This window comes from Centruroides vittatus, unplaced genomic scaffold (genome assembly GCF_030686945.1).
Source record: "Centruroides vittatus isolate TY-2023 unplaced genomic scaffold, ASM3068694v2 contig_5, whole genome shotgun sequence".
In the NCBI taxonomy this organism is placed as follows: domain Eukaryota; kingdom Metazoa; phylum Arthropoda; class Arachnida; order Scorpiones; family Buthidae; genus Centruroides; species Centruroides vittatus.
In genome coordinates, this window is record NW_027122286.1 from 401,387 (window position 1) to 409,719 (window position 8,333).

Below are 8,333 nucleotides of genomic sequence, written 5' to 3' on the forward strand. Positions count from 1 at the left end.
CCATTTCCAGTTTTGGAAATGAAAAATATTTTAAGGTCAAACGTACAGACAAATGTTTTCGAATAGACAAGGACGTCAAGTTTATCTAGATGTGTAATTCAAGTATTTATGTGATTCAGAAGAACCTTTATTATCCTGATTGCATCAGTTTAAAGTTTCATCATTTAGTTTTTTTTTTTTAAAATAGCTTTGAAAAATAAATTAATTGTATATTTACTTATTATCAAAACAGGTATTTAACATATACAACAATTGAATTTTAAATATCTTATAAAGCCATTTTATGGAGAAGTGTAAACATTTTTACATTGTCGACATCAGAATTATATAAAATTGATATCACAAATTAATTATTTTTCTAAACTTACGATAATGAATTGTATAGTATCAGCATACGATTGAATATAAAAAATTATTGATATAAATTTATTGATATAAGTTAACCACAACAGTGATTTAATCATTATAAAACAATTTTTATAAAAGTTATGATTCATGTTCACAACTGAAACAAATTACAGTCAAATGACTTTTGGGTCATGCTGTATCTAAAACTTAATGTAGCACCTTCACACAGAAATTTATACTAAATTATATAAAAATTTTAAACTATACACACACACATATATATATAATGATATTAAAGTGTATGTACTATATAGATAATGTATAAATAATCGAATAATTTAATAAAAATTTAAACAAAAAATGAATAGAAAAAAAGAATTAGGATATTATACAGGAACTAAACCCACGCTTGTCTAATGTTCCCAATATGAGCTCTTATAAACAGAATAATAAGATACATTTACTCTAAATTTTGGTAATCTACACCTTTTAACATAAAATTGAAGGACGTGGGTTCAGTTCTCAGCTGCCCAAACACAATTATCTGCGTCGGTTACATTCTTTGTCTAATTTATACACCAAAAATGGTGATTATTAATTCACCATTTTTGGTATATAAATTCAGGCCAATAACTGGGCATCTGGGAACCGAATCCACGTTTTTAGTTGAAAATTGTGGATTTTTAAAACTTACAATGATTACATCTAGTAGTTCAGTATCAGTTAGAGGATATAAAATACGTAAAAAGCGTGAGTTCGGTTCCTATAAGATGGTCTACTTTCATCCATTTTAATAATTTCAAAGAAAAAGCTACATAAAAAGCAAAAGCTAGATAAAGCTACAAGAAAAGCGACCTTCATGCAAATAATCTAACGCAAATTTTTAATATTGACATAGATATTTTATCGTTTAAACCAATAATTTGAGAAAGATTTAATACGTTAAAGTTAGCAGTTTCGTTATGTTATCAAATAAATAATTATCTATATTAAATAAGATTATTAACAGTACAAAAATCATTTTCAAAAGGTATTTTGCTGATCTTTCAACGTTCAAAGTCACAATAAAAATTAAAAGGAAAAAAATTAAAAAAGAAGAAAAAACTAAGACTTGTTCTTCTATAACGAACTAATGAATTCAAGTTTTGATAGATACTTTTTCCGGTCAGTGCCAGTTCACTGACCATTTGCTACCTACTTTAATCATCTTTTTCATACGATAAAAACTCAATTTCATTAAAATAGTTTTTAAAAGTGTGTAAAAAATATAATTTTATTTATAAAATTGTATTATTTACGTTGTTTACAGGCTTGGGAATACAGTTGCTGTATGAAGTCTTTAGGATAATTGTATTTACAAAGTCAATAATGCAATTGCTTTGTAGTCTTTATCACAATTGCTTTTTAGTCTCTCTTACAGTTGTTTTCTAGTCTTTAGAACAATTGCTTTGTAGTGTTCGCACAGTTGCTTTGTAGTCTTTCGCACAGTTGCTTTGTAGTCGTTAGCACAATTGCTTTGTAGTGTTCGCACAGTTGCTTTGTAGTCTTTCGCACAGTTGCTTATTAGTCCTTCGCACAGTTGATTTTTCACAAAATCTTTAACGTTTTGAAACGTTGTGTGCTGAAATCTTCGTAAAATATGGTTGCTTTCAAAAGACTTCAATACAATTACTTTACAAACTATTTACTACAGTTGTTAAGCCACTTTAAAGTACAATAAAATATATCAATTTAAATCAAATTAAACTTTTAAAAATAATTAAATTTATTTTAAATAATAAAATTTACTTTCTCTTTAACTGAAATACTACTTTTAAGACATTGACCTACATGTTTTCGTTTGTTTAATAGATCTAATTTTAATAGTTTCTTGTAAAGGGGGACAGATCGTGAACATTGCACCTTTCTATTGTATCGAAGTTAATATTTTTATAACGATAATTTATTTGTTTAAAGGTAATTTCGAGTTGTAGACCGTGATTTAAATTTCACGTAAAAGGAAAAGAAAAAAAACCCTCTTTTGAAAATAAAGGGAAAATATTTATTTATTTATTTATTTTACAATAGAAATTAGAATAGAAATTGTTATTTTTATTTTTAAAAATAATTTTAAATAAAAAATTAAATGATTTTAACATATTTTCCACTTAAAATTGATAATATTTGTTTTAATAAAACGTGTCGAAATTCATTTTAATTTGCACGTTCTTTCTGCGTGTTTTGAATATATTATAAATTTTTACTTTATTATAATTAATCATAAAATTTTACATTTCTGTAGTAATTATTTCGTGATCTTAAACAAATTAACACCCAGAAATTAATTTTTTAAAGTGTTGCTGTAAAATAGTGCAACAAATTATGAAGTTAATGTATATTTATCTTCCTGTACAATATCGTAAAAATTTAATGTTTTAGGTTTAAAAATATAAATAATTTGATATTAATTAAAAAATTCATTCTCCCTTAAATAATTAATTCTTTATTACCATGACTTTTTCATGACTTTTTAAAGTGTTCATTAGAAAATTTAAAATGACTTTTGAGAATAATGAAGCAAATAAAATTGAATTATAATTATTATATAAGTAAAATTAAATTCATGTCTTTCATCAAATGATTACCACTTTTTAACGTACAAAAAAAGTGAAAATGACAATAATAATGCTACAAAACAAGAACATTTCATTTATAAAATTCACGACTTTTTCATTAGGAATTCCACTTTTGAAACAATTCGTCATTAGATAAACCAGGAAAATATATTTTTCTACTTATTCCTATAGTCTAATGCTTAGAATTAGTCTTTAAATTATTAAATATTTACTTGTAGTTTTGTAAGAACAGTAGCAATTTTCAAACCTAAACAATGTGCCTTTAAGACTTCAGATACATACAAATATATGCTCAATAATGATTCATTATTTAGAATCTAGTACTAGTTAGGATCTTAGACTTTATACAATATCTAGTATCGTGTGATATAGACTTTGCGCTATATAAACTTATAAAAGCGGCCTTGAAAGGTCATGTTTTTATAGTGTCTCGCGCTTTTAGGGACTTTGTTAAGCACATATCTACTTGTCAACAGTTGGACTTGGTCTAATACTCTGAATCTGGTACACAGCCAGGATCATATACCTTATACAGTACTGTGTCATACGTACTCTATATTATACGAAAGGGTCTTGAGTATCGTAAAACAAATAGTAATAAAATATACAGTGTATATAATTAACACTTTATATTACCGCATATAAGGGTATTATACTATATCCTACATTTTTAAATTAATAATTCAATTTAAAATATTTTTTTTCTCTTAATTCTTGATTTATCTGCCCTGAGATGGAATTCACTTATCAATATTATTGATAGATAAATTCTAGGAATTAATCAAGAGACGAGATTAATTTTGTTTTCGTTGATTATATTTTAAAAATTAGATAAATTTCTCCACAATATTAAATCTATAACATACTCCTTAATGATTATATAGGAAAATTTAGCACAGTGTATCAATGCTATAAATATAAGAAATTTGGGATAATAAACAAAACTTTTAATAATTTAACAGGTTAAATAATTAGGAAAATAATAAATTAAATTAAATATTTGTTTAAATAATTTATTTTGAAAGAACGAATGAACTTCCTCTGTTAAATAAACGGAAAACAAAATAGAGTTATACATAAAATTGTTATCGATTTTATCTTTAGGTAAGTATCGTGCGAATGTAAAGATAAGGATAAATTTACAGCAAATTTATAGATAATATATTCATATAAGAGCCTGTTCAGAATTGAATTCACGGTAATATGACGTTGAAAAATTTGATAAATAATCTGCAGTTGAATTGTAGAAGTTAGGCGTATGACTCAGGGGAATTAATTTCGGTGAAAAAATATAAATAAAAAATGACAGGATGGAAAGACAGGAAATCGAATGTAGAAACAGGATTATGTCCTGTTGATGTCATTGTCACCGTTTACCTCCCACTAAATCACATATTGTTTGGGTTAAGTTATGCCATTCTAGGATAATAAAATACTGTTTAAATTGAATTCTCTCCTGGATTTATAATTGTATGCTAATATATTTTAATGAAAATATTTTAAAATAATAATTATTATTATGTGTTTTTTTTATTAATTAAAACATTACGCAACTATTTCTATTTATTTAAATATTATTTACGATATTAATGTTAATGTACAGTACAGACACTATATTTATAAAAGAAACGAAAACATAAATTGGATTCGTTTAGGAACCGAACCCTCAACTTTGTTATTTGATAAATGCTCTAATTGTTAATTAACGTTTTATTCTTGAATTGAAAGTTGAATTGCATTAGAAGCTAAATCATCCTTTTAAAATTAAGAGTTAACCGATTTTAAATTATTCTTTTAAAAATCAAGAGTCTCATTGAAAACAAATAAAACAAACAATTAAAATTAGATACTCACATCTTAATAATACGACCAATAATTTAATAGCCTATTCTTAAAACGTGGGTTCGTACCCGATATATGTTATATTTTGTAGTAGCCTATATTTCTTAACTAACAGATCGTTATTCATTAATGAATAAATACATATATGTTGATTACATATTCAAATAATTACTTGAATACTTAAATTTAAAAGAGTGCTTCTTAACTTAGGAGTTTTTTTAGTCGCTCTTCAAAAATCTGTATACAGTCAAACCTCTGAACAACGGACACTGACGAGAACGTAAGAAATGGCCGTTGTTTAGAAGTTATTTTGCACGCAATTCAAAAGGAAAAGTTTCCGAAAAAAATGGCGGTGTTCATTGTTAGGAGGTGGCCGTTATTGAAAGTTCGACTGTGTAATGAAAATTTAAATATTTCCTGTTAATTATACCTTGCTTTAAATACATTATTAACGTTTGTACTCTTTAATGAATCCTTTTAAACTATACTTTAATTATCGAATAAAATTTTCCTTGAAAATTCCTTTTTAAAAACATCAGAATGTGTGTTAAATTGGATACAAGTGGCGTATTATGTTTTTAATTTGTTAAATATGTGAGAAATTATAACACGAGAATTTAACAGCAATTAAGTTTGAAATATTTAATTAACTTTTTCTATAATTTTTATTTAAAAATAATATTTTTAAGCTCTATTTTTAACATATTTAATATAAACTTTCCATAATTTTTTATCAGTTATCCTCTTCGTGCCCTGTTAGCGGAACGAAAATCGAATGAACCTAAATTAAAATCTTAAGATAATTAGCCTAAATTAAAGTTTTAAGTTGATAAAAATATACAAAGTTTTAATGGGGAAAAAACATAGTAAATAAATTTAATGAAAGGATTAGAAATGTCCTATTAATGAGAAAGTATTTTATTTTTTATTTTTTTAAATGAGATTGAGTGCTTCGTAACATGGAGTAGAACAACATGGAAGTTGGCGAATGAAGAGTTTTAATTTTCAATTAATTTAAAGTTGGAAAGAGCTATACAAAAGAAATTAAATTTTTATATGTACTTTACATTCTCTGTTATTAAATATTTAATATTACGGCAATTACATTACTAAGTAATTAGATAAAATCTAAAATATTCAACATACGCGACCTTTTCGAAGGTCACGTATGCATTTATAATAGCTGGCATTTAATTTTTTATTAAATTGTTATTTACTAAATTACAAAAAGTATGATAATTATCTAATGAAGTATCTTAAAAATTCTATAGATACATTTTTAATAAGTTACGCTATCATCTAATAACTGAGGTTGAAGAGCTGTTCGTGTTTGCTTATGAATGCAGAGTAGAAAATGCTGCTGTATATATAAATAAAGAAAAATTTTGATTGAAACTACATTACTACACGAGTGCACTTATCAACAATTAAATTTGTTTTTCTACCTGCTTCCAGTTTCTTTTCTTTTCGGTGAAAATATCATTTATATACTGAGTCGATGTTCTCAACCGGTAGATCGCGATCTCTAATTTGTAAAAACCTGAATAAAAGTGTGAAAAGGTTAAAAATTTTATTTTGTAATATATATATATGTAATAAAATTTATATTACAGGGGAAAATATATTTTAAATTCACAGATAAAGAAGAGTATAAGAATCGCTGCAGATTTAAACTTTATTTGTTAATATAATTAGTCTAATTGTTTGATATTCCTAACTAAAATTAAAATTAAAATCATTTAAATAAATAAAATATGGTAAATACGGAGAGTCAAAAATCAGTTAACAGCATGCTTTGTTTGAATAAGAATTGTAAACCAAATATAACAACGTGTTTTTCTTTCACACGACTGATAAAAATATTAAATATTTGAATAAGATGGCAATTATTAGTCCATATTTTGTTTGACTGACTTTTGGCCACTCTGAATTTAAAAATAATAAAATAAAATAAAGATAAATTAATTTAAAAATTAAACAAACTTGTTAAAATTGCTATTTAATTAAGTTTTCAATTAAAAAATGTGTAATAAATGGTGAAAGACATTTTATATATTCAATCCTTTATTAATTTATGTTAGTTTTATTTCTATAACTACTTTTGTTTGCAGTGAATATCATTTTAAATCTGTTAAATGACAATTATTTAGCCTATATAAATGCACTAGACTAATTTACATTTCCTTAATTTTGATACTTTTATATTTAGTTTTACTTTATTAAAATGTGAGAAATACACGAATAACAGTTGATAAGTGTTAAACATCGTTATCTATAACTAAAACGATAGAAATACCGTCATCTTGCCTGTCAGTTTAACTGCATTAGTTGCTATGGGAGTATCTCATTATATACTAAATTACTGATTAAGTTTAATTTATTAGTATTATTTATAATTCATTTATAAAATGTTAGTTAAGGATATCAAATATATATACTGTACATGTAACTTTTTTGCTAAGTAATTACAACTCAATTATTATATTCTATTTTAGTAACTAATTTCTTACAAACAGGACTTTTTTCTGGTAAAGGACGTCAAGCATGATATGCGATTGTTACTATAGTAGTTCTTGAATGTAGAAGTAATTAAACTTTGTAATGAGTCATGAGTTAATATAAAGCTAGAAATTCTTTTTTTAATGGTTATAAGGACAGAAATTAATGCATTTAACCTCTTATATACATACGTACAATGGTGGGTTTAAGTTGTGCGAGGCTTTTTGAGTGCGGATTTTACCAGTCCCTTTTTATATAATATAAATTCCATATTACACAATACTCATACAAGATATTGTACAGGATGTAATTACATAGCTAGTAGGCCTACTACATTCTGAATATCGATCAAATATCAAGGTTTCTAAATGCGTGAGGTTCTGAGCAAGCAGAGACTCAAGAGGTCCCTTTTATATAATTTTATGTAATGTAAAACTCATATTTGATACTGTGCAAGATCCTAATTATTACTAGATTCTAAATACGGAACCAACTTCGAGCATGTATGTGAGCCTCCTAAAAGTACGAGGTCCTAAACAAAAGCTTCAGTAGCTTATGCTTAAAATTTTAACTTTAATTTAAAAAATAAATTTGATATTTCTATTTCTGTATTATTATACCATATATTTTGTATTTTAAAGTCGGGTAATTGAAATTATGCAATAAAATTGGCACATATATGCAAATTAATTAATTATATATATATCTAATTAATTGTATTTTTAAATGGTAAAAATATATTTTATTACTGTAAAAATATATATATATTTTTTTCTGGTATCACCAAAATTTAACAATCTTAAATGCCATTTAGTTAAAAAAAATTATTTGATAATCATCAATCTTATGTAGTAGTAGATACATCACGAATTTAATAAATTCAGGAATGCATTACCTGTTTTTTAAGAATGAAAATAAAATATCTGAATAACTTTAATTATTATTTTTTAAAATTATGTAATCATTAATTTGAAATTAAAAAAAAACAATTATTTAATTTAATTTTGCTTTTTAATTATCCTTACTGTT